This window comes from Aotus nancymaae, unplaced genomic scaffold, assembly GCF_030222135.1.
Source record: "Aotus nancymaae isolate 86718 unplaced genomic scaffold, 86718_ANA_hifiasm-v0.15.2.pri h1tg000036l, whole genome shotgun sequence".
Taxonomy (NCBI): domain Eukaryota; kingdom Metazoa; phylum Chordata; class Mammalia; order Primates; family Aotidae; genus Aotus; species Aotus nancymaae.
In genome coordinates, this window is record NW_026988450.1 from 22,580,760 (window position 1) to 22,608,610 (window position 27,851).

A 27,851-nucleotide genomic window follows, 5' to 3' on the forward strand; every position below is an offset into this window, starting at 1 on the left:
AGGAAGATAATATTCTTATACATAATAGAGAAAATTCACTGAAGGATAATCAGACTAGATTACCAGTGGATTGAAGATATCATCATATCTCATTCAACTTTGGATCCTGTGTAGGTAGCAAGGGTCTGGGTAGACATTCAGTAGACATTTAGCAAATTCAGATTATTTTGGCTATTATTTTATGCAAAGTTTTTCATTTATAATGTTAGCCTTTTGAATTATAAGAATAGTATCACTAAGAATAATCTTACATAAGTTTACATAACTAAAAACTAGATAATCTCTTAAAATGAATATTTAGCCACATAAAGTATACATGCAAAACTTAAAGCATAAGAAATTTACATTTTGGCTTAGGAGATTCACATTATTATTGAATTATGCTATGTCCATCTGCTCAAGTACTGGATATATTTAGGCTCTTGTGAGCCAAATTGAAAGATTCAATGGATTATTCATCTGCTTCATGGTTTAATACATAGAAACGTAGAAAGAGAGAGTCATCTTCTCTCTTTGTTTCATGATAAGGAAATTATGAAATCTGTACTTGGGTTAAGAATGACTTTGTGATTTTCCTGTACACTCTAAAAGAGAGAAAATGGAGTTAAATATAGTAGAGTAAGTGCTTGCATTGATACTAAATTTAAGGATGGCTTTTCTTTTTCTTAACCTAATATCTCAAACAATACATCGGTATATATCTGTATGTCATAGGGGTTAGCTGAAAACTATTAAGATTTGGGGTTAAAAAATAGAAAAATGATTTAAAGGGTAAGAATTATTAACTCGTGTGTGTGTGTGTGTGTGTGTGTGTGTGTGTGTAAATGGTTCATTTCTCCACATAAAGTCTACCTATTATGTTGTCTTAGGGGCGGCTCACAAATATGTTTCTTATGTGAGACATGACCACATGATTTGCACTGGCCAGTGAAATGTGAATATTGTAGTGGGGCCACTGCTGGGCAGACACTTCAGGAGTCAGTGTGCAATTTGCACATTTCCTTTTTCTTGTCTTGGTGAATATGAATGTGTAGTTGAGGTGGATTAGCCTTCAGCCAGCATTTCTTGGTGGTGTTGTTTTAAATGAATACCTGAAAGTCTTTGCTGGATGTATGCAGTGAGAATCAGAGATTTTTGTGCATTAAGCTTCTGAGATTTTGGGGCTTTTTTGTTATAGCGGCATAACCTAACCTAATGTAGCATACCTTGACAAAACCAAAAATATCCATACAAATTATTTTTGTTTTGTTCCCCTGAAGGAAAATGCAAGTTGGTCTGGTGTAAGCATTTATAAGAGAATCTGAAGGAATAAAAACAAATAAACAGCTTTTTTCAATTTGAGCTACTTTGAAATTTGTAGACTTTTATTTTAGGCTTCTTTTATAAAGTTGTCAGAAGAACAGACAACATATAAAAGGAAGTTGCTTTGATTACATTGAGTATTTGGCATGCTTGATAGTTGGTGGTTGTAATTTAAGTTAGAAAACAACTAACTACTATATTTAGTATTCATGGTTGTTTGTTGACGTCCTTTAAAGTTTGTGTAATATTTACATTTTAGAAAGATACACTGAGCCCTAAATATTTGTGTAGAGAGAAGTACTTTAAAGTGCAAAAAACTGTAAAAGACTTATTCAAAGAGTTTTATTAAATTCTTCAAGTCCTTAAGGTACACTGATTTTTGTTTTGGGAGCTGTAGACACATTATGATGTGTTGGATCATCTCTTGGGTTATGGAAAAGGCAAAAGAAACTGGCTCTGGGGTCTTTAGCAACTAAAGGGAAAAGTGGCAATTCAATGCAAGAAAAGACAGGTTTTTATAGAATGTGTCATTACTGAGGTGAGTATTGAGAAAACTAGTATATCTACTTTTCTCTCTTATTTCTGCTTTAGTTCCTGGGCAACTCTAGGGAAAGAGTTTAGAACTGATGTCAGATCCAGGTTGGGCTCTGATCTGTTTCTCATTTTATGATCCTTTAAGAGGCTGTGTCAGATATAGGACCATAGGGATTAAGGACCACTTCAGGTGCTGGGTAAATTTCCAGTAACCCCTTCTTGATCTAGATCCATAATCTGCTGCCATGGCTGAATTGATTTTGTGGTGATCAATTGTTAAGGCCATTTTTTGTTTCATTTCAGATGATGCAATCTGCTGGGTTATGGTTAATGACTTAAATATTGAACGCACCTGAGTCTGCCAAATGACTTTGCTCTGTTTATTGGGCTTATAGGAAGAACATTAGAACTTCTTTTTTTTCAGATGGAACAAAAAAGAAAATTTCTGTGTAGAATGTTAGTTAATACTTTGTCCTTCTCACTAGGTTTCTGTGAGGATTGTTTCACTGAACTCTACACACAGTAATTAATTGAACAGATATTATGCTAGACACTGTAAGCGTAGAAAGATGAGCGAGACTAGCCTCCATCTCAAGGAATTTAAAGTCTACCTGAGGAAACGATACTTTAGTTATATACCTCATCTTGATATTGCAGATGACTCAGCTCCATTGATATATATGATAGCCTTCAAAGGAATTGAAACTGGCAATAAGAAGATAAAACAAGTTCCTTATTATTAAGAAGTTAAGATGTTTTCAATTTCCAAAAAGTTAAAAATTTACCTCTACCACAAGAAGCAAAGCAATTTGCACTGCTCCGCCATCCCGAGTCCCTGCCACTGAGCGTTATTCAAGTGGCCCACCCCGCTTCCCTGGTACAGTGATACTTACGTCACTAAGAATATATTTCCCAAGTCAAATATATAGTCAGGCAGAAGAATTGTTAAACTGCTGTAGCTTATGATGAATAGTCTTGAAGCTTTGGTTGGGAAGGTGTGGAGAGGGGGTTGGGCAGTTGACATTTCAGATGTATATTTGATGTTTAGAGAAACAAGGAAGCAGAGTACTTTATTTTGGTAACTGTAGCGTTGGCTTTTCTTTTGGTAATGACCAACATTTCTAGATGAATGTGTCAGTGGAAAAGCTATAAAAATTTCAGCAAGCTCTGTGCTCATCACACTGCAGCGCTTTTCCATACCCGAGAACCATTGACTGAGCAGATCCAACTCAGTAAACACACATAGTAAAAGAGTACAGATGTCCCTCATCCCTGCCCTGCATGTTACTTATAAAAGAGTTTCCTTGGCCAATTTACTGACTCTCTTTTTAAAAAAGCATAATAAACCATTTTAAAGCATTTGAATAAGTAGTTTTAAATATTATAGCAGATTCAAAGCACCAAATTAGATTAGGAAAAACTTTCTTAATGTAATCATATTAGTCAAAAGTGATGGTTAACAGACACCTGGCCACCAGAGGACACAGAAAATAAGAACTGGTCCGAGAACAAAAAGCTCAGCAACCTGGGACCGTTTCGGGTAAGAGGATTGTTCTTCATAGTTTGAAAGCCCCTGAGGGTGTTGCTACTTTACAGATCATCCATGTGGTGTGATCCTGTCACACACTGGGAAACAATCAACATCTTGCCATTAGCACGAACTCCTGACTCCCTAACAGATCCCTTCCTGTGCTCCTTCCCACCCCCAAGCTTCTTCCTGCCCATCATCATTTTCCACTCTGTTCCAGCCCTTGAACTCTCTCATGTGGCCCTGAAGGATATCATGTGTCTCTTGCCTCTGGGTCTTTCTGATTTCTAATTTCTGAAGTCCTTGCTAATTTCTACATATACTTGAATTCTCACCTTATACGTCACTAGCTCTGAGAAGCCTTCACGGAGTAAGGTGGTCTGGTCATGTGTTTCCACAACACCCTGTATTCCTGTATCTGGCCCATGCTACATTTTATTGCAATTGTTTGTTTAATGGTCTTAAGCAGGGTTGCTGAGCGATGGCTCATGGACCAAATCTAGCTCCCACTTATTTCTGAAAATAAAGTTTTAGTGGAACATAACCAAATTTGTTTCTATGACTTTATATATGATACAATGGTAGAGTTAACTACTTGAGACAGACACTGTATGTCACACAAAACCAAAACCTATCTGGACTTTTCCAGAGAAAGCTTCTTGACTCTAAGTCTTAAGAACGAACAATATGTCTACCATGTTCACCACCAAATCTAATATTTAGCACAGTGTGTATACCAGTAGGTGTTGAACATATTTTAAAGGAATTAACTAAAAATAAATACAAAGCAACTGACCAGGGAAAAATTAGGATAATTTGTCAGCATCTATTATGTCCTAAGCAATGTCTAGGTGTTCATGTAACCTTTACAGCAACCCTATGAAGAAGGAATTATTATACCCAATTTGTAGTTGAGAAGCTGAAAGGAAGGTGAATAAATGATTTCTTAAGTGATACCAAGTTTAAATGGCTTACCTGGAGTTTGACCTCAGATTTCCTTTGTTGTAAGGTACTCTGATGTTGAGACACTATGTAATATGTCATAGCAGCAAAGAGCAGCCTCTGGCAGTAGAATGCAAGATTCAAATCCTGGCTCTACTGAGTACTACCTTTCTCACCTTATCCAGGAAGTCATCGAATTGCTCTTTGCCTAATTTTCCATGGCCGTAAGAAGTTGTTTACCCTCTCTGGCTTTTGTCTCCACATATGATAAATGATGATTTTAGTGTCTTACTGGGATGCTGTGAAGTTTAAATGAGATAGTATGTATACAATGCTTTGAAGCACTTTGAACACATGAAACAATGAAGACATGAAGACATGCTCATCATTGTTATATAAGGCCGCCTCAAAATCCTTACTAACAACTTCAAGAATTTTCAAGAAATTGAATTCTATTTATAACTTATATTTTACCTAATTTCAAAGAGGATTCTCAGTGATATTTTGTCTGGTGTTCTATATACTCTATAAAGGTAAAGAAGTGATTCAAGATACAGCTACATTAAAACAACACAAAGTATTATATCTTATTTTCTGTGCTGGGCTAAAAATAATTTTCCATCGTTATTGTTATGAACTTTGGCTGCTTTTTGGTATTTTTCAAATATCATATATATGATGCCAAATGTGATGCCTACATTAGCATGTGGTTTACCTCCTAAGGATTTTCTACTGGTTTATTTTCTGCTGATGTTATTGCCTCTGCTATTGGCTCCAATGTTGCAGGAGCATTGGGAAGCAGCCAACTGGTTTCCATTTCTATTGCCTGAAACCAGCATGCTTTCCTTTTTTTTTTTTTTTTTGGGAGATGGAGTCTCCCTCTGTCGCCAGGCTGGAGTACAGTGGTGCAATCTTGGCTCACTGCAACCGCCTCCCGGGTTCGAGCGATTCCCCTGCCTCAGCCTCCTGTGTGGCTGGGACCACAAGAACGCACCACCACACCTGGCTAATTTTTTGTATTTTAGTGGAGATGCTAGTAAGACAGGGTTTCTCTATGTTGGCCAGAATGGTCTCAACCTCCTGACCTCTTGATCCACCCACCTCAGCCTCCCAAAGTGCTGGGATTACAGGTGTGAACCACCGTGCCCCACCCATCTTTTCCTTTTTTATAAATGACAGGATCAACTCACTGCATAAAGGAACTTGGAAGTCTGGAGTCTACAGCTTTTGGTTTTGTATCATTGTTGTTTTTGTTGTTTTCAGATGAAGCATCTGTATGTTATCAGGAACCATAAGAAAGTTTCATGAACATTTTTAAAACATATAAATATGGCTACTCACTGGACATACCATCTGCCGCGCAGTTATAGAAATTGATTTTACAGTCTTGCTTTCAGTCTATCCCAATTTCTTGAAAGTTGAACTTAGCAGAGAGGTAGAACATTTTATCCATCAAATCATCATTAGAAGAAGGATTAATTTTATTGGGTAGATGAGTAGAGTTTATCCCTAATGATACAGTTAAGATGGTTTGTTCTGGTCCCATATGGGAATATTAAGTTGTCCTGGATCCAGGATTCTAGAATTTATCCAGCCCGGAGGTCCCAACCCAAAAATGCTAAAAAAAAAAAAAATGAAACAGGTACTGGTGAGGTTGCAGAGAAAAAGGAATGCTTATACACTGTTGGTAGGAGTATAAGTTAGTTCAACCATTCTGGAAAACAGTGTAGTGATTCCTCAAAGACCTAAGAACAGAAATACTGTTTGACCCAGCAATACCATTACTGGATATACTATCATAAAGACACATGCATGCATATGTTCATGGCAGCGCTATTCATGATAGCAAAGACATGGAATCAACCTAAATGCCCATCAATGGTAGACTGGATAAAGAAAATCTAGTACATATATGCCAAGGAATACCATAAAGCCTTAAAAAGGAACAAGATCATGTCATTTGCGGGAACATGGATGGAGCTGGAGGCCATTATCCTTAGCAAACTGACACCAAAACAGAAAATCAAATATCACGTGTTCTCACTTAAAAGTGGAAGCTAAATTATGAGAACACATGAACACATAGAAGGGAACAACAGACACTGGGGCCTACTGGGGCGTGGAGGATGGGAGGAGGGAGAGGATCATAAAAAATAGCTAATGGGTACTAGCCTTAATACCTGGGTGATGAAATAATCTGTATAATAAACCCCCATGACACGAGTTTGCCTGTATAACAAACCTGCACATGTGCCTCTGAACTTAAAGGTAAAAAAATAAATAAAAATGGTAAGTTCTAGTCACAAACAATTCTGTATTTTGGTTTTAAAAGTATATTGATACCTGCAAAGAAAGGATATCAAACAAACTTTTTGATTTTTTTTATATGTTTTATATATTTGAGGCAAATTAAGAGCATTTCATTTATTGTTCTCTTAATTAACCCTAGTTTTAACTCTCAGTAGGAGTTGAGGTACTTGACTTTCACCATTTGTGTTTATTACATTGGCCTTATATTTGCTAGCAGGGGATTATCATTAATAAGCATTTTTCACAAAATGATTTCAAAGATAAAACTTTAGTAATTAAGTTGTTAATGTACATTCCATTGGAGAGTATGGGAAATACTGTTATTAGACTTTCATCTATTACCATTTTGCCTCATCATTTAGAAAAAGGGGAGAATCATGAACCATCTGACTTTACAAAAGGAGGCAAAATTGGAGGCACAGACCTTTCATCTGGAAGTAATATTGGAAGTTCTGGTTACAAATGTTATTGGTTTCTTTTTAGTGGTAAAATATACATGAAAAACTAATCTTTAACCCCCTTCATGTGGAGTTGAAGTTTAAATCTTGCATTGATTGCTGGATGGTGGGAATCATTACAACTTGATTGATGACTGAACCTCCACTATGAAGTGTTTAGGGACAAATATTCAGGCAAGATGAGTTGTCACTATGTTACTGGAAATACATCTATTATCCTGTCAAGGTAAATCTAAACTCTTGAAATAGGTACTAATGTGGTTTCTTGACCTGAGTGGCTTGAAATGCTAGTTCAGTGTAGGACATTCTGTCACAGAAACAGTCCTTTGAGAATATCACCCAAGCAGTATTTCAACAAGCCTAAATGATGTTGGCAGCCAACTAATGAGGACATGGAGTCATGAACTGAAGCTCCACAGGCCTGCACAAATTTACACATACATTTTAACTTGCTTAGGTCTTTAGAATTGCAACTCAAGTTTGTCAGCAATCAAGTAGTTGAAGGCTTATGCTTCTCTAGACAGGTTCCATTTCTGTTCACTATGTACTCAGGTTGGGAGTGGGGAGGGCAGTGAAGGGAAAGAAGACCTGGGAAAACTTTGTTATCATTCCTGAAATAAGAAGTGTTCTGTTTAGCTTAGAAACTTGATTCTTGACACTAATAACTGATATTGGGCAACTCCAGCCATTTTCAAAATCTATTAAGAGAGCATTTAATTCTCAGAACATCAGAATCAGTCACTGAGTGGTCTGTTGTGATTGTACCAGGCTAAATTTGGGGAGGTGGCCTCAAGTTTGTCTTTACTCCTCCTTTTTTTCAGGGTTGCATGATGAAATCAATAAGTAGAATTTTGCCACAGATACTACGAATCATGGCTAGAATTTTTTCTGTCCTGCTAAGTTTCAGTCAAAGGAGGACTGTGCATTTTGCATTATTTTAGTTTCTATCATTCTTATCAATATTTGTTCATTTAGCTTTATACCATTTCTGTATGAGAGATTAAATGAATCATACTACCTTATTATATAGGCAGACTCCAGTCATTTTTTTTTTTTCGCATTAAAGGTACACACTATTTTTTGTATAGTAAAATGGCTGTTGCTGAAGCCAAAATATAGTGGCTTCAGCGATAGCCATTTTACTATGATTCACAATTTTATGAGTTGGGAATTCAGACAGGATATTGCTTGGCAGTTTTTCAGTTAACTTTTCACTGAAGTCAGCTGGTTGAATTCACCTGACAGCTGGCTGATCTTTGCCCATGAGCCCAACATCTTCATGAGAGCATCTGGAAGGCTGGGCTTATGTGGGATCCTCTCCCTTTCCATGTCGTCTCCAAGTCTTTCTATATGATCTCTTCAGTAGGATAGTTCTTCTCCATGTCAGATAATTCATGGTCATGTTTAATCTGTCACAAATGAATTAGTTGACTTAGTTTCCTTTGAGATTAAGCACTGAAAAAATAAAAAGTTAGTATGCCCACTGGTAATGAAGCCGTATCTCCTACAGACCTAATGTATACTTCATTCATTCCTTACTTATCATCTTGAGTTGTAACTCTCAAATTTAACCTCTGGACATCTCTTACATAGTCTTCTAACTGGTATCCTTGTCTATTGCATCCTCTCCACTACTGCCAAAATCATTATACTAAAGCACATGTGTGATTGTGTCACTTCTTATCAGTGGCTTCTGTTGGTTTATAAAGCAAAGTCCAATAGCCTTAGCCTGGTACACAAGGCCTTCCGTTATTTGGTTCCCATCTTCGTTTTAACCATGACACCCACCATTCCCTTCCCAACTCTCCCCCAACCCTTTTGCTACCTGTCATGTTCCCTTGAACTCTGGCTGTACTGTTTCCCAAATGCAACATGCCTTTGCGTGACCATATACTTAGCAGCTCTCTTCTTCTTGAATATTATCCCTTCTCCCCATATCTACCTACTAATGTGGCCTATTCATCCTTCAAAGTTCCATTCATACTCACCTGCCTTGCACTCCCATAACATTCTGCTTATACTGTCAATACAGGAGCAGATCACTCTTTTGCTAATACTCATTTCTTGGGTATCAGAGATACAGAGCAGAGTGGTCAAGAGCACAGACTCTGAGCCAGATTGTCCCAGAGTTAATCTTCATTTCACAACTCACTAGCTGTACTGTGTTGATTTAGTGTCCTCATCTTTCCAAAACCTCAGAATATGACCATATTTGGAAATAGGCCTGTTGCAGATGTCGTTAGATTAGATGAGGTCATTCCGGAGTAGAGTGGCCTCTTACTCCAAACTTGCTGGTATCCTTATAAGAAGAAAAGATGCAGAGATAATTATGCACAATGTAAAGAGACACAGGGAGAATGCCATACCACTTTGGAGGTAGAAATTGGCATGATGCATCCACAAGCCAAGGAATACCAAGAATTATGGCAATACCAGAATATTGGAGAAAGATATGGTGTTGATTTTCCCCCAAAGCTTTCAGAGAAAGCTTGGCCCTGCTGACACCCTGATTTTGGACTTCTCGCCTCCAGAACTGTGAGATAATATATGTTGCTGTTTTAAGCCACCTAGTTTGTGGTACGTTGTTATGGCAGCCCTAGGAAATTAATAAATGAGCTGTATGACTTGGAACAAGTTATTCATCCTGTGTGTCAGAAAATGGTTATAACAATCAACATACTTCATAGAGTTTTATATGTATGAAAAGAGTTAAGATGTAGTAACTACTTAGAACCCAACCTTCACACAATGAATGCTCCATCTATAATCTATTACTAATGCTTATGTGTATGCATCATCCTCTAAGGTAGAGATCATGTCCTATTTGTTTTCTATACTTTTTCGAGAAGCATTATGACACAGAAGAAAGAGTCAGTGCTCAGAAAAACAAAAACTCTGAGATCAAGTTCGGGATGTGGCATTTAAGAGCCACTGTGTGATTTTGAACAAGTTACTTAAATTTGAGCCTCACTTGCCTTATCTGTAAAATGAACAAATAATGTCAAATTTGCAGTATTCTTGTGGAAATTAAGATTAACATGTATCTGACACATAGTAGGTACTCAAATAATGAGATCTGTATACTCTTCCCCACAATCACCCAATAAAGTGCCATGACCATACTAGTTGTTCAAAAAGATGTTTTTAATTGGATTATAAATTAATTGTTTTGTACCCATTTAAATTAACATTTTTGGCAACTCATTCTGTGTTTTTCTGCAAAGTGTTTTTGTGGTTTTAAATTTTGTGTCCTTTCACTCAGACTCCAAAGGTCATCCCTATCTTGGATTAGAATGCTGAGTAGAGAAGCACGTGATTTTTAAAAAATGTATCTTTCATTATTTAATGAACCATCCATCAGTCATACCTTCTCCTGTGTTTTATGAAGGAGGAGAAAATGATTTTAACATTCTTGACAAGCTTTCCATGACTGCATCTTGATGCCAAGTTAGTTTCCTCTCGTTCTCATAACTTTATCGGCAGTCTTGCTTAGAATATTTTATTTTGTTCCTGTTGTGCTGTCACTTTTAGACAGCCAATCAACCTAAGCATGGTTCACCATGGTGTGTGCCACTCAAATATGCAATAAGAAAGTATTGCAGCACCAGGCCAGGAGATGAAGTTAATTAAGAGAAGTAGGCTGTAAAAAGTCACTTGGGAGAAATGTCAGGAAGAAATGCAACATCCCATCGCACCACTGCTGTGCTCATTACCAACCCTGACACAGCACAGCTGGGACATGGCATTAACAATGGTTCCACGCAGGCCTGCTTGCTCCTCGGCAGCTGGTTATGTCTGGCCTACATTGTGGGCTCCACACCAGGGGTTTGTAGTGTTGGCAGCTTTTGATTTTGTTCTTTGGGCCTATTTGTGTCATTACTACCAGTCTGAGATATGAAGATTTTTAACTATGGGGAAAACCACTGCATGGCTTTAAAGGATTTTCATAGGAGGAAAAAGAGAATAGTATTTCATGCGAACCAAGTGGTCTTATTAAGACAGCTTTCCAAGTCATTAGCAAGGAAAGGAAAGTCTTTCAACAGTCAGATGTTACAGATGAACAGAAGGCTGTATTTAAGTATTTTTAGTGCTATAAAAAGTGCTTCAACCTTTGAAGTTATACACAAAATAATTTAGTCCCAGACAAATTTCACTGGAAAGAGATATTCCAAATGCATCTTTCTTCCAATTTCAACTTTGTCAAGATATGTGATTCAATAAAGTTTCTAATGGTGGCAGGTGAGCATAAATATAGACAAGATGGCAATTAAATAGAATTTATGTTTATAGGAATATAAAAATTATACTTTCAAGCTAACTTTTTGATAGAAGCTGCAAAAATGTCACATCCTTAATATCTTCAAAAGGAGAAATACTAACCCAGCAACTGAAAAATAAAGACAAAGGGGGGAAGAAAATGGACAAATTAATTGAAGAAAAGTAAATTGAAACAGCCTGCTTTTTCAGTTGTACAGTGGCAAAGATTGCAAAGATTTTGAAAAGCAGGACTCAAAGCTGGTGAGTACACAGAATGCATTTATCTCCCTAGAATAAGTTAAATTGGTATCATTTTCTAGAAAAAAATTTAGCAGTATGTTTATATTCTTTGAACCAGTAGTTTTATTTCTAGGAATTCATCCTAAGAAATTCACAGTATTAGGTGTAAACACTTCTCACAAAATTATTATAATAGGGAAAAACTAGAAACAATTTTAGAAGAATGACTAAATAGTAGTGGCAAATCCATGGAATTCTGTATACGTTGAGGACTACTTAATCATATATGTACACACTCGTAATCCAAGTAAAGAAAATAAGGAATTATAGATGGAATATTATACTATTGTATAACACTATTTTTAAAAATAGGAAAATGCATCAAAGTGTTAATTATGATCTCTGCATGGCAGGATAATGGTGATTTATGATTTTATTGTTATTAGCATTTGTCATACTAATTAGTAATTATTTCACATTCAGAAACAAATGGGCCATTAGTTTTTCAGCCTGGAGGCATTAGAGAGAGGGCCTCAGCTCCACATCCCCTGTGGTATGGGTCCCTTCGGAGACAGTTCATTGGTCATTTGGGCCAGCATGTGATTTGCATGAAGATCTGATAAGCCAAGGAGGAGAGATCATGAATAGTCCACCAGGACTAGTCCTCATGGAGAAAGCGACCCAAACAAATAGATGTTCACTACTTAACCGCTGTGACCTGTGAGCACCAAAAGATGAAGTGTTCCTTGCTGAGGGACAGTAAAGCTATATCTGAGATGAGAATCAGGTTCCAGATTCCAAGACATCATTGCTGGGGAACAAGTGCTTACCTATGGACTAGAGGCAAGAGAGACGCTGAGATTCAGCATCTGGAAGAGCAGGCCTGAGGGACCAGTATTGAGGAATGAAATCAGGATCTTATGGAGAAGAGTACATATTTGGCTAGAGAAGAGACCAGGGTGAAATAAGTTGTAGAGCGGTGGACTGTATTGTGTGTTGACTTAGAGAGGAAAGGTGAAGAACTGGGTACCTGCCTTAAAAACGTGCTGATGTCTCCTGGGTTCCCTTCTGAGTTACTTCCAACACAGTGTTTGGGCAGCATGGGCAGTGGTAATGCTAAAGAGAATGACACATATCAAAGGCAACCAGAGGGACAGCAGTACTGATGTGGGGAGAGGGATGGAGTTTGGGGAACAGGGATAGGACCAGTGGAGAGGCACATGAGAAGCAGAAGGAAGGAAGGTGGTTTCCTAAAGTAGAAAGTACCATCCTTCTCCAAGACACTCCAAAGACCCCTTGTTTCAAATGCAGTAATTTGGGGGAGAGAGATGGAGGGATGGAAATTTAGCAATGTATTTATTGGAGACTGAGCTAGAAAATGTATCGTGTTACTGTTACAGTGACTCATTCTTTACTATTGCACTTCCAGGCTGGCATGTCCTGGAAAATGCAAATATATTGAAATGTATGAAGAATAATCAGTATAAAACATGTAAGTGTCTCTGTGCCTAACAGTAATACAATAAGCAAGGAAATATCACTTTTTGATTTATATTTTATGATCTGTTTAGACAGTGTTTTTCAACCCTCAAGTGTAGCTCTAGACAATTCCCCTTCTCTAGTCTCTAAGGTTTTATCATTTCCATATTGAATAATTGGTTTTAGAAAAAAATTTTGTTTGTTATAAAAGAGAGATCCATATGCACTTGATTTAGGACTAAAGCAAGTTTGAATAACAATATAAACACTAAAAATAAAAGTTAGTTTTATTTATTTATTTCTAACACATTTTAAACAGCACATATTTACTTACAAAATTGGAATTATAATTATGAAATAAAAGTGACATTTAACTGGATTAGTAAATAAAAATGCAAAAATTCATTCACTCATCATTATTAAACATTTATTGAGCATCTGCTATGCGTCAGGCACTGGTCAAAGAGCCAGTGTTTGAGTAGGAACCGAGAAGATAAGATCCTGCCTAATGGAACTTATATTCTCATGGGGCAAGAGGTAGTGATCTGAAATTTTTTCAAATATTGATGAGCTCTTTGGGAATTTCAAAGTAGAGTGATGTAATAGAGACTTCTGGGTAGCTCCTCCAGATCTTGAGGTTGAAAAAAGTCCCATGGAGAAGGAGCCTGCCTTCTGCACATCTATGGCAGATGTGGCAGATGGGCATGGGCATTCCTGGTGGAAGTGGATTGGGTGGGATGGGGAAGTGAGGGTGGACAGGGAGGCAGGTGGAGGCTGCGGAACTGGCCAGGGAGAGGAGGCGGGATTTGTTCTGACTGCTGTGGGCAGGCAATAGAGGAGTTAAAACAGAGGTATGATGCTATCTGATTTCTATTTTTTTTAAATTACTATAGCTTCTATGTGGAAAGTGGAGTCTAGGGTTGTAAGAGGGGAAGCAGAGAACATGTTAGGAGGCTACCGAAATAGGTATGTGAGAGGTGCTGATGCCTTGGGTGAGGGCTGTGGAACTGGAGATGAGGAAGTAGAGGTCATAAGTTAGAGATGCCTGTGGGTGTGCTCCTGGAAGCTAGTGACTAGGCACAAAGGAAGGGAGCTAGCCTTGGGGTACCACCAACGGTGAGGGGTCTGGCAGGGGGAGAGGGCCATCAAAGGAAACTGATAAAGAATAGAAATTACAGTGGTGTCTCTCCAGATGAGAGATGAGAGTATCTCAGAAAGGAATGGATGAGACATCAATGCAGCCACACGTGGGCCACCACTGGGCAGATGAATTAACTCAAAACTAATAGTTAAGAGTACTTAGCTTCACAACTTGGCCCAACTTGTGAAATTTGGGCTACACTAGTTATCATATTGATGTCAACCATCTAAAGATCATAAAAGGATGGTTACAAGGAGGAGTTAAGATATTCAAACAAGTGGTTTCACTTGATAACTTAATAATTTAGTGCAATTATGTATAACAAATAATTTTCCATGATGGAGGTATAATTTTAGTTACGAGTGATGTAGTGGAGAGTAGGATTGTTTCATAGAGGATTAAAATGAGAAGAAATATGGGAGGTTATGGTCTAACACCTCTTTCATTTTAAAGATGAGGAAACTGAGACCCAGAGCATTGAAGAGAATTTGTTAGACATCATATAGCAGTTAATGAAATATTCAAAGCTAGAACTTTGGTCCATGTTTCTTAGGTCAAGTATGTCCTTAACACACTCTCACACACATATACTCTCACAAGTGCATGTATTTGCTTTCAAAAGTGATTTAAGAGGAATGCTGAAAAATAAACTCTCTTGGAACATTTAAAGTTTTATTTGATTGATAAAATTTCAGTCAACACGTCTTTTTCAAGTTCCTTTATGAAGTGAGTTACATTTAACCATATAAGAAGAAAAGACTTATATTTTTTCTGAATCAAAAAATTAGCATAATAGATAACTGCATTAGAGTTTATCATTTTCATTAGAAACAAGAGATTTTTCCACAATAAATATTATTAGTATTTTCTATTGCCTTTTTATTTGTGCTTGAACATAAACTAGAGTAGACATAGATAATATTGGATTTGGAATTTACTACAGAATCTGGTATCAGGCAAAAACAACAAGGAAGAAATATTTAGTATTGTATATAATAATGTCAATTATGATCAACTTAGTATAATTTTATCTGTTATTCTTGGAATGTTTGTAAAATATTTTAGACTATGGAGCACTATGTTTCTGTGCACACTTACGTAAATCATTTTTTATTAAAGTCCCCAGTCGAATAAAGCATTATCATCTAGACATTTTCAGTGCTGCCACACTGCGCAGACCCAGGGCATCATCCCATTGAAGTCTAGCGTCCAGGGCTGCTGTTCACATGGAATATTTTCACGGCTCTCCCTGGAGTTGTACAAGTTGTGGGTCTGGCTGTCTTCTTTCTTCTTATATAAAAGATCTTGAAAACCTAAAATAGCTTTTTGTTGTCCCTACTAAAGTGCAATCACTTAGTAATATTTCAAAAGAATTTGGTGACTTTCCTGACCGCAGGGTTAAGATAACAGGAAAACAAAATCTTCAAATCAATGAATAGAAAAGGATTAGAGCAGGGAGTTGTTGGAGGGAAGAGAAAAGATAATGACTCTTAAAGCTCTCCAAATCACAACTCTTGAAAAGTAGATGTTGTACTGAAATATAATCCCCTCAGCATCGAGGGTTTAACATTTGAGTGTGCCTGCTTAAATCAGTGAGATTTCTTCCTCCAACTGATGTGCATAAAAATGGAATGCTAAACTAAGTTAAGAAAAAAGTTTAAAAAAGAATCTAGACTTTAAGGAATTGAATTATGATAATATGAAGATTTGCTTCATATTTTTTCATGTTTATGTTTACCAAATAGTATTTTTAAGGCCTACGTATGCAATTTATTTGCCTCTTCCTGAAATTTCCAAGACAAACTATGCCTAAGAAAAGGATAAGGATATGATCTCTTATGTGTACAATAAAAATAACACTCATAATAATATCAACCAAAAAAAATAGATAGCACTTTCTATATCCAAAGCACTGTAATGTATTATTCCTCACAACTGACTCTATGATGTAAGGTTTATTATTAGTCTCATTTTAAAATGTGGGTAAGGAATTAAGACATCATTAAATTAAAAACTGAATTACTCTAAAGAAAAACAAAAACGAATCAACTATTAAAATGAGTCAATTCAGAAGACAAGTGGTTTATATAACATATAGGGTTTTGGTAATTAAAAACATGTAGGCCGGGCATGGTGGCTCACACTGGTAATCCCGGCACTTTGGGAGACTGAGGCAGGCGGATTGCCTGAGCTCAGGAGTTCGTGACCAACCTGGGGAATATGGTGAAATCCCATCTCTTCTAAAATACAAAAAATTATCAGGGGCATGGCGGCATGCAGCTGTAGTGCCAGCTACTCAGGAGGCTGAGGCAGGAGAATTGCTTGAACCTGGAAGGCAGAGGTTGCAGTGAGCAGAAATCACGCCACTGCACTCCAGCCTGAGTGACAGAGCAAGACCCCGTAAAAAAAAACAAAAATGAAAACTATATATATATATTTATAGGCAAGACAGGCAGTTTATCTCACTGATCTCACTGAAAGGGTAACAGAAAGACCTCAGGTCAAATCCAATGAGATCAGATTTGTCAGAAAAATTATTTTGTCTCCAACCAGTAATGACCTTTCAGTCTGCCCTTGGGTTGAGGGAACACCTTCAAAACATTGCCTTTATCACTGACCTGATGAAAATAGTGGGCTCAGTCAATGAATCAAGATATGTATGTTGAGATTGCTTTAAATTTATGAATCCTGGATTGCAGGGAGAGTAGGGAGCACTAAAGAAAAGGGAAAAAAAATCTATGTGCCATCCATTTTAAAACTGAGACCATATTTTAATCCTCAGAAGGTTATCAGTATTTTCTTATAGATTCCTGACAATTATGCATATGGATGATGTTAAAATATCATTTTTAAAGTTGATTGGTATTACAAGATAGATACTTGTATTAATTTTGCCAATACCTTTCACAAAAAGTCTTTTGTAATTACAATTATCTAAACAAGTCACTTAAATGTAGATGGGGTCGCCCTATTTTCAGATGCTCCTCTGGGAACGGAGTTGACTCACTACTTTCAAGCTTGCAACTCTTGGGTTTTTGTGACCCCAGCACACTGAAGTTCAGTATCTGAATCTGCCGACATCTCCATTGTTATTTTAGTTACCTATGATGTTTATATCTTGCGATACGGACTTTCGATTATCTATAGTTTCTCTGATGAAAACGACTCCCTTGCCATGGGGACTGCCCATGATCTGTTTGCGAACAGAAAGGCAGAGAGGATGTGTGTAGCAGCTGGCTTTACTGTTTGCTGCATGGCACACAGAGCTCTTTACAATGGACTGTGAAAGGGGTATCTTCTATTTCAAAGTACCTTTCAAGTGTATGGTTCTGCCAATTGCAACTTTTTGCCTTATATTGGTGATACATGAAAATAGAAAATATCAGGCATTAGCTCACTCCAATTTGGCTTAAAATCCTAGGTAGTCTACTTTCTGCCCAACCTTGAGAAATCCATTTTTTTTTTTTTCTGGATTCTCACTTCCTTCATTTTCAAATGGGAACAATAGGATTTGTATCAAGCACTAAATAACTATTAATCCATTACTTAATATTTTTGCCTGAAACATGTCAAAAATCACTAAATAAAAACTGTTATTTAAAGTGGAAAAAATAATGCCACTCACTTACTATTGAGTTCAAGTGAAATAGTGCATATAAACCTTAAAAACTCCATACAAACTTCAGGTACTCTCAAACAGTACATCCTATGCAATCATTATAAGATTTTACTTAAAACTTATCATCAATAAATTCTGTGACTTTTCTTAGATTCCAGTGATAGTAAGCATTAACATCATAAGCCTGACTATTGCCCCATTCCAACTTAAGTCACTAACAAATATAAATGATTTATTGTTCTAAAATCAAAGGATTGAACAATGCAGGGTTCTCGGTGAAGAGACATATTTAACCTGTCTACAAGTGACTAAAGATTTCTTATACAGGTACTCAACTTTGGTAAATGTAAACATAAGCAACATAATCTTTGAAAACACAAGGAAATGAAATCCAACTTAATGGAAGAGATACTGGTGAATTTCTAGAATCGGCTATCATTTGAGTTCTTAGTCATGCATACTGATGACATTTTGCCCTGCTTTCTTACTTCTTTAAGTTTTCCATCTCTTTTAAGCAAACTACATCATGGAAGATGCCATGGGAGGTAGAAACACTTGCCCCTGAAAATCTGGTTCTAATTCAGGTCTTCATAATAAAGCTTGACACAGTGAAGCAGACAGTGTCAGGAACTGAGACATCAGGGTCAAAGTCTAGAACAAGATGAACAGAAACAGCTGCCTTGCGGTTTGTGGAGCTAAAATGGACATCTGAATGCTACTGGATGAAATAATTGATTTTTCCTGAGGCAAGTATGATTTTAGTCTTTAGAACTCCTGAGTTTTTTCAAGTTTTAACTTGCTAAGAATTATTGTTTCAATATAAAGTGCAGCATGAGAAAATCAGCTGGAATGTTCTTTTCAGTAGATATCAGATTTAGATTTTCTGTGTTTTAACATTTTTGGAAAATTAAATATGACAGTATTGATATGCTCTCCTGTGGAAATAACATTTCTATCAAGTTAGCATTATTTTACTTACACAGGTACCATGTGCACACACGTACAAACAATCTCACAAATTAATGTTGTGGAATAAAAGAAAACTAGATAAGAATGGCTCAAGAACTACTCCATGGCTATATATGGGCCGTCTGTTTCTGTCCCACTGTTGTGTTTTCCACACTATGGCCAGAGAGTGTGAATCTGAAGTTAGAAAGATAAGCTGAAAATAAAAGTGAAAACAGTGGATTTCAAACAGGCAATTATCTTCCAGGTGAATTCATCATAGCAAGAAAAAACCCTACAAACAAGCAAAACCAACAAAACAGGCTATCACATCTGGCCTCTGCAAGTCCTTAGGGAACCTGCTACTATGTCTATGATAACTGTGAATTTATATTCCTCAAAAAATAATGTTTTAAATATCTTTCACACTGTTATCGAATATACATCGAGTCACTGACAGACTATGAAATTTGTTATAGGCACCTAGACAAATATTTCTAATTAGTTCCATGTTTCAGCAGTATTTGACTTGGAAGAAACAAAATATAAAAATAAAATCCCTCTTCCATCGAATCAATGTTTTGCTATGTATTAAGATCTGACCATCTGTGGAGTGTGTTCAGTTGGTGATACATCATCCTTCAGTCTAAGCTGTGCTACGAGAAATGAATTGCAATCCACATTGGCCTGTCCTAGCCACTCAGGGGTATCTGATAACCATATTCACGCCTCCAGTGTAGTCTCATTATAAACCCTTGATGTGGTTAAACAGTGCACTTGTTAGTTGCTGTCGTTGGCACACTGAGCATTCAATTAGCAGAGTTCTTTTCTTCTGCTATAAATTCAGAATGGTCCACATTTAAAATTCATCACCAGAATGAAGTAACGTGGAAGAGTGAATTTCTTGAGCTCTTGCAGTTATTCAGATGGTATCTTACCCGTTCTCAATACTCAGAGATTATGGGTTTAAACTCCCACACTGCTGCTGAGATAATGACACCAACTCAAAGCATAAATGTGGACGATCTAAATTTAGTCAGGTAGCAGTGGATTCTCCTGTAGAAATGCTGCCTGTCTTTCTGCTAGGAAGGATAGGGAAACGTAGCTAGTCACACATTGATGTAAATTAGTTTTGCTCCTGAAAAAGAGCGTAACGTACAATCTGCAGTAAGCAGCTCTCATTTCTGATAACGTCACAACCTCTTCTCCCAGTGCTGTTTATTGGGTAAAAATCGTTTTATTAGATATTGATTAAATGCCAAACAGCAAGGAAACACCTTTTAGTTTTAAATGTATGTATTTTATAGATACAGAAAGAGATCTATGATGTCTTTATATTAGCTTCTACCATTGAAGGATTTGTTGTCATCCCAGAGGGTCAATGCATGATGGTAGGTGTGGAATCAGAGAGGACTTGGGTTTAAATCCTAGCTCTACCCTAATAACATTGTGAATGTAGACAAGGTTCTTAAATTGGAAACTCAAGTTCCTGTGCTCTTAAAGGAATACTCCTCACCTGAGTGTATGTTCTTACAGTGAAGTGAGAGCACACAGTGAAATGGGGGATTGGGCACAGCATAGATGCCAGTCTCTGGCTGTTGTAGTTAATGGACACAATTGCTCTTTTTCTCTATGCTGAAGAGTAGGTGTTTATAAGGGCGCCTGCTCTTATAGGACTTTTCTAATGAGAGTTGCTTCAGGATGCTTCTTTAAATCTGTCATCTTGTAACTAGGTACTCAAAGTCTTTGTCTCCCTTCTGTTGGTTCTGTCCTTTCTGAAAACATCTTATTTCATTTCATAAATAACTTTCTGTCCCTACTCCATCCTGACAGAAAAGTTCAGAGGAGATATGGTTTCCTTGGAGACTCAGAGATATGATAACTTACATATGACCACACAGTGGCCCATGTGAGCTAGGTGGCTAAATGCTGAAATACTTTCGAGGGATCAAAAATATCAAAGAAGCAGAGGCTATGTATTGTCCCTGGCAGGCAGTACCCTATGAGCAGGTGATAGAAATGGCTAAGGAAGCAGCATCAGTCCACACCACAAGAAGAGACCAAACCTCTCCACATAACACCCACTGCCTGAGCAGGCCCCTGGACTCCACATTTGCAGTAGATAGGAAAAGAAGGCCAGTCCAGAAAATGGTAGCATGGCGCTCCTTAGACCTGAAACTAGCCCCAAGTCTACCTTTTACTAATTACATACAGTGGATTACATCATTTGTAATAATTACATCATTTGTTTTCTCTGAATCTCAGTTCCCTTATCTGCAAAATGAAAATCACAGACCTGTCTGCCTCTCACAGGGTAGTTATCGGAATGAAATATGATGTTGTGTGTGAAAGCGCTTGGTAACCTGTGGTTCTGCTTAATACCGACCACTGCATGGCTCTGAAATCACACACCGAGGGGCATACAAGGCCCAGGATGAAGCAAAAGCTTGCTTTAATCCTCTGTAGTTTGACTTCTCAGTTGTGCAAGATTTCCCTAGGGTACTGGTTTAAAATACAGATTTCAGGGCTTCACCCCTTAAGTTTCTAGTTTATTTGGCCCGTGGTGGAGACTGGAATCTGCATTTTAAACAAACATATGGGTGATTGGTTAAAGCTGGTTGATTCCCTTGGGCCACATTTTTAAAAATGCTGTTCTTCCTCATAAGAGGCCAGACTACTGGGAATGGGTGTGTTTTGGGGGATTACTCAGAAATAATAACGTGGAAAATTGTATATTACAGGCTGGAAACTTTGATTTACTCCTGTACTCTAAAATTTGGAAAGTTTATAAAAAGTTGAATAGGGCAAAAAAGTATTAAAAAAGAGTTTATAAACCTATAACTTGGCTTTTCTTTGCCCAAATGAGGCACAGTTTTTTTAAGGTGAGTGAATGAAATGAATAGAAGAAGGAAGAAACTCAGATAAGGTCAACAGATTTATTCTCAGTAGTCTTTAAGCTCATGGCTGAAGGTATTATAATTTGCTTTGGTAAGCTTTTTAAGTTAGTGAACAAAAGATAAGTTTAAGTTGAGCAGAAAATAAATTTATTGTTTTTGAAATGCTGGATGCCCTGTACAGGATTATCTCAATTTTTAACTATCCTCAATTAATGAAACCTAAGGCTACCTATTGACAAGGGAAAAAAGCTTTTCTGCAGTACATGAAGAGATTCAGGCATTTAAGGTTCTCAATCATGTCACCCTTTCTCTCTTAGGTTTTAAGTTAAAGGATTCCTTTTGAATTTGCGCATTTTGTTGAAATTAAGTAGAGGGCCTTTCCGAATTGTCAGCTTCTATTTCTTGCTCATTCAAGCTTCCACTTAGAATAGCTATAAAATTAGATCTGCAGTGGAACTATAGCTGTAATCTTAAAATCAATATGGATTTTGATTGTGCAGGTGGCATGCTTATGGGGAGTGGAAGCTCACAACAAAGCAATGCCACATATAATAACCTCATGATTGTTAAGAGTCAGTTTTACCAGGCTTTTTTTATTCCAATGTTTATGAAAGTTTTAAATCACCGAAGTCAGGCACATCTCAGCCTGTGTAAAATTCTCTAGCTCTTAGGCTTTTTTCTTTTTTCATTCAGGTCTCAGTTCATATATTAAATGTGGTTCTAAGGGTTCATCAAACTACCCCATACAAAGGAAACCCTTTCAACTCTATCACATTTTTTGGCTTCATTTTCAAAGCACTGCCTGAATTTTCAATCACTTTGTTTTATGTAGCACTGTCTGATATTTTCTTATCTGTGTATGCATTTGTTTGCTGTCTTCCGGTTCCCATAGAATGCAAAGGTGATCAGAGCAAAGACTTTTGCCTATCTAGATTATTGCTCTTTCTAGGACCTGAAGCTATAACTGGAGCACAGGGAGAAAATTAATAAATATTTACCGCATATATTAAGAAGAGGAATTAACATAATAGGCACAGTTTTCCCAGGGCTCTGTGTTCTGTACTTTGCCAATTACTGAAATCTGATGGAGGAAGAACAGAGAGGCTTAAATGGATCTCACAGCTCTTACACATTCCTTAACTAAATGGCTTCTACAATTCCTGTCTCTCTTGTAACACTGTGTGGCTTCACACCTTGAGCCAGGTGTCTGCTCAATTGTGATTTATGCGGGCCACTTCCAAGTAGCAGTGAAATAGTGACTGAATAATTAAGGGTCACAGATGCATCTATGAGGCCAGGGTCAGGGGGAAATGGTCTGTGTTCTTTCCTTTCCCTCTCTTCCCTCCACTTTTCTTAGCTAGGAGGTATCCTTATGTCACTTTCTGCCTGCAACCTGTATAATAATTTTGCTCTAATCCTCCCATCTTTCCAACATGAAGATTCCTGCCCAGTGTCTGAGCAGTATTTTGGAAGAAAACACTCTTATTTCCAATTCCAAAACAAAGGTAGTCAGTGATGTATGTTGCAGAGAGAAGAGGAAGGTAGGCAAGGACAGGATTTGGGATGGAGGCAAGAGAACATTGTTTTAGAAAGGCAGGGCTTTGGTGCCCAAATCAGATTGTACTGCCTCCTCCATCCTACTCCAGAGAGTCTTCAAGAACTCTCATCTTTGAATGGCAGGATCAACTTCCATGCCCTGAAGGTCCTCACCTATTCAACGTGGAGCAGAAACCAGTGCGTTTTGTCAGTATAGGCTAGCATCACAGAAATGCAAAAAATTGACAGTAGACTACAGCTCTCTTGATTAGTGGACATTTTTACAATAGACCCTTAATTATTCAGTCACTATTTCACTGCTACTTGGAATTGACCCTGTTTGTCTTAGTCATTCAGGTCGCATGCCTTCCCCTCACTTGTAAACTCTCCATCTAGTGGTTTTCCCAGACCGTCCCCAAAGAAATAAACAACCAATTAAAAATAGAGCAAATTTTGGCAAGTGCTGTCTACAACCTATTTTAGAAAACACACACCATAATATTATCTAAGCAGTGTCTGAAGCTCTTTAGCAAGGGATATAACTATGTGGTGGAATGGCTTCAGGGCTGACAGCATGGAGCTTCGGCAGTGACATCTGGAGTCTTTCATTATGCGGTTGCTGGTGCTGCACAGCCTCCCACTCACCTTGGTACCTACACACACTGCTGTTTCTCCTGCATCTGTATGGTGGGGAAACTAAAAATACCCGGTGAGATGGCAGTGTAGACTGATATTAGCTCATAATCCTTGCAAGCTACACATGTGTATTAAAAAAAAAATTCCAAAGAACTAACATATCAAATGATTCAGGTTTCTGTAGGAACTAAAAACAGAGAAGTAGGTTCAAGATTAAAACCAAATAGTGCCCCCAAATTGTTTTTTGAGGTATTGTACCCTTAGAATCAGAGAAACTCTCCTTCCTTTTCTTGCTCATTAGTTCACACTATTAGTTTAAAAATAGTGTTGCTGTGTTGTCATCTATCCAACTAGTTGATAAAACTACAAGATTTTAATAAACATAAATTTTTATTATTTTGCAGTTGATATTGAGATAGAATACTAGTGAAGGAATTTTAGTTACTCATTTTTTTTTCAGAGAAAAGGCTTTTTAATATGAAAATTGTATATTTGGACACAAAAACTGCTATATACAACAAGAAACCGTGATTTGATCAATTATGACATTATCATCTCTTCTAAAAACACAGAAATTACATTATTAAGCAATTCCAAGAGGAAAAAATAAGTCTGTAAAGTTCTATTTACTTTTTTGAGGAAAATGATGTTTATGTGACTCTGGTCACAGTTCTATTGTGTCTACTTTCTTTGTAAGTTCAGCTTCGGTGTTACCTAATTCACTCTTTGCTTCTTCAATTTTCACATGAGCATGAGATGGATTCAGCATTAAATCTAAATAGAATTCCATTTTTTTCTTCAAAGGTATGGTCTGTCATTTTAACTCTGTCAGTTTCTCTGATACCGCTACTAGGGACTGATGAAACAGAGAAGCATCCATGCCTCTGGCTGAAAGTTGCTCCTCTGCAGCTTTGATTCCAAATCTGAACTCTTCTGACTTCACTTTTAGAAGATCTCTGCTCTGAAGATGAATGTCAACTTTGGCCCTGTCCAAAGACAGTTGCCACTCTACTTTCTTGAGATCCTCATATAGACATTTTTCTAATACTAAAGTCGTGGTTAGATTTTTTTCCAAGACTTTCCCATTCAATCTTGATTTCTTCAGTTTGGGATTTCATTTGAAAAAGATCAAATGTCAAATTACTCACTTCAGGGATAAACCCTAGCTGGTGAGTTATCTTTTGTTTCAAGGGCCATGCGCTGTCAACCAAAGCATACAGATACCTGAAACCAGTGCTGGAGAGATTGGCAGGGGAAAAATTCACACTCTTCATGAGAAGGTATTGAAGAGGCCTGGCTTCTGATTCATATTCACTTGTTTTTTGTTTCATGTCATGTATTACCAGGTAAACATCCCTGTCCTGGACCTTGTTGCATTCTAAAAGGTGATGTAAAATCTCTGGTTCACAGGTTCACCTCATACTGTGAAATGGGATGATCTCCATTTTTTTAATCACACAGCAACCTGCACCTCTTTCTCCTCCTGGGGCTCCATAGCTGCCACTCCTGCCACTTCACATGGAACTCCTTATGGTAGAAGTGCTCTGCAAGCCCCTTATTTATTAATTTCCGTTTCAAGAATATTATTTTATTATCTTCAAATTTTATTTAATCTAAATCTCATCATCCACAAAAAAAGAGTTGTTCAATATTTCGCGGTATACAGACTCGGTCATTTAGCTTCAGGCAACAAAATAATCTTCAAAACTGCAACAGTAAAATAAGTTTCAGAACCATTTGGTTGATAATGATTTATTAAAGGACTTAATTATTCATTGGAGGTATTGATGCCTTAGAGCTGTGCTATCCAATATGTTTACTACTGGACTCTTCAAATGTAGCTAGTCTGAATTAAGATGTGCTGTTAAGTGAGAAATACACAGCAAATTTGTTTTGAAGACTTAGAACAAAAGAGGAAATAATTAATTTATGAATTCTTATACTTTGTGCTAAAATAATATTTTGAATATACTGTCGTGAATAAAATATATTATTTAAATTACTTTCACCTGTTTATATCTACTTTTAAAAATACCTCTGCCAAAGAAATTAGTCTGTTTCTATTACGTAGCACTGCTTTATCTGGTTACCCTACTGCGAAACAGTTAAAATACAGTGTTGCCAAGCAAGACAGAAATCTAACAGGCGGTTTAGATATTCTGCCAGAGAACTTGATCATTGTTTCTTCAGAATCTACTGCAAAGACACCTCCCAAAGAGGCCGTTTTATAGCACATGCTGATTCAAACCCGAGTCCCTCTTCTGCCAGATCAACCATATCACTTAGTGCTATCTAGAGCGAGTTAATGGATCTTAAATTACTGGAACTAAAGGATTCAAATGAACTAACATGTGCAGTAGAGGGAGACATTTCAGTGCTTGCTGAAGTTTGTCTGTGATAAAGCCCACTGACCCTTTCTAACTGAAGCATTTCCCTTTAGCAGCATTGTTATCCAAGGTTGGAAGGCCTTCCAGTACTATATTTTATTTTATTTCATCTTTTCGAGTTAAAGTTTCACTCTTGTTGCCCAGGCTGGAGTGCAATGGTGCGACCTCAGTTCACTGCAACCTCTGCCTCCTGGGTTCAAGCAATTCTCCTGCCTCAGACTCCCAAGTAAATGGGATTAAAGGCACCCACGACCCCATCGGCTAATTTTTGTATTTTTAGTAGAGATGGGGTTTCACCATGTTGGCCAGGCTGGTCTCCAACTCCTGACCTCAGGTGATCCACCCGCCTCAGCCTCCCAAAATGCTAGGATTACAGGCATGAGCCACCGCGCCCAGTCAATACTACATTTTAGACACATTAATTCATTGGATTACATTTTAGGCCCTTAGACCCAACTGAATGTGGTCTCTGGACTTTTGTCTTCCTGAGACTTTTTTCTTTTTCTGTGAAACCTGACCACCTGGTTCGTGAATCTTCCAGAACAGGAAATATTAATATAAAAGTAATTCTGTTTATTTGAGTCTTCCTTTTGATACAAGAAAAGACCACAAACTTACAGGAATGCATTTTTAAAACAGTCCCGCTAAAATATGTACAGTTCATCTCTTAACCCTTTCTGACCTGTATATTTTTATTTGTTCCAAATGATTCAATCCCAACATATTAGTAACAATTTCCCATACATAGCAAAAAGCTTCTGCCATCTGGTGGTATATGTGGAGGATGTGGCAGTCAAGAACCCCAGCAGGATCAAATCCCCAGTTCAGATCCCAGCTTCCAGATCCGTTTTCTCCAAAAACTTGAAAGATGGAATGAAGTATAACCCGATACCATCATCAGTTCAGCTAATGGTTCTTTCTCTTGCTTCTCAGAAAGTTAGTTTTGTTTTTTTATACCATAGTAATGACATCACTTGACTTGAACATTTCCATGCACTTGTTTTTATTTATTGCTGATTTATAATTTTTTTAATATTTGTGGGTGCATAGTAGGTGTATATAGTTATAGGGCACATGATATGTTTGGATACAGGCATGCAGTGTGTGATAGTCACATCATGGAGAATAGGATATCCACCCCCTTGAGCCTACACTCATTTTAATTAGCAGTCGTTTTGTTTTTACAGAAATAATCTGGCATTCACACCACAGTTTTAATAAAATTTAGACTAAAATTTTCTATTAATTACACAAATAAAATAAGGATCTTATTAAATCTGTGGCATGATTTCACCATCTTTGAAACTGATTTTGAAAAGTTGTCTCCCAGTTTAGTGTTGGAAGCTGGTTTTCATACACCTAGTAAGTGTTCATAGTGTTCATGTAACCTCAAGCATAGGCAACATTTCCCTCTTTCATGGTATTTTGCCTGCTCTACTAGACCCTTAGACAAATTATTTATAGTTAACAGTTTGCCTTTTAAAATATAAGTTTGGAATATCTATAATCGATTTTTTAAAAATCACTTTGTCAATTAGTGCATATTTCATGAGTAGCTATGACATTACCAAGCCCTCTGGGAAATGTTGGGGACAAATTGATAAATAAGATATCAATCTAATCCTTATGGATTATACACC

General features: G+C 37.3%; 1 protein-coding gene and 1 pseudogene across 1 annotated transcript in view; one reads left to right on the plus strand and one right to left on the minus strand.

Annotated features, from left to right (window-relative positions):
- Positions 1 to 27,851, plus strand: part of KCNB2 (potassium voltage-gated channel subfamily B member 2) — a 400,644-nt gene that overhangs the window by 55,030 nt on the left and 317,763 nt on the right. The gene's annotated exons all lie outside the window — the stretch shown is intronic.
- LOC105724902 (HAUS augmin-like complex subunit 1) lies at positions 24,489 to 25,319 on the minus strand (annotated as a pseudogene).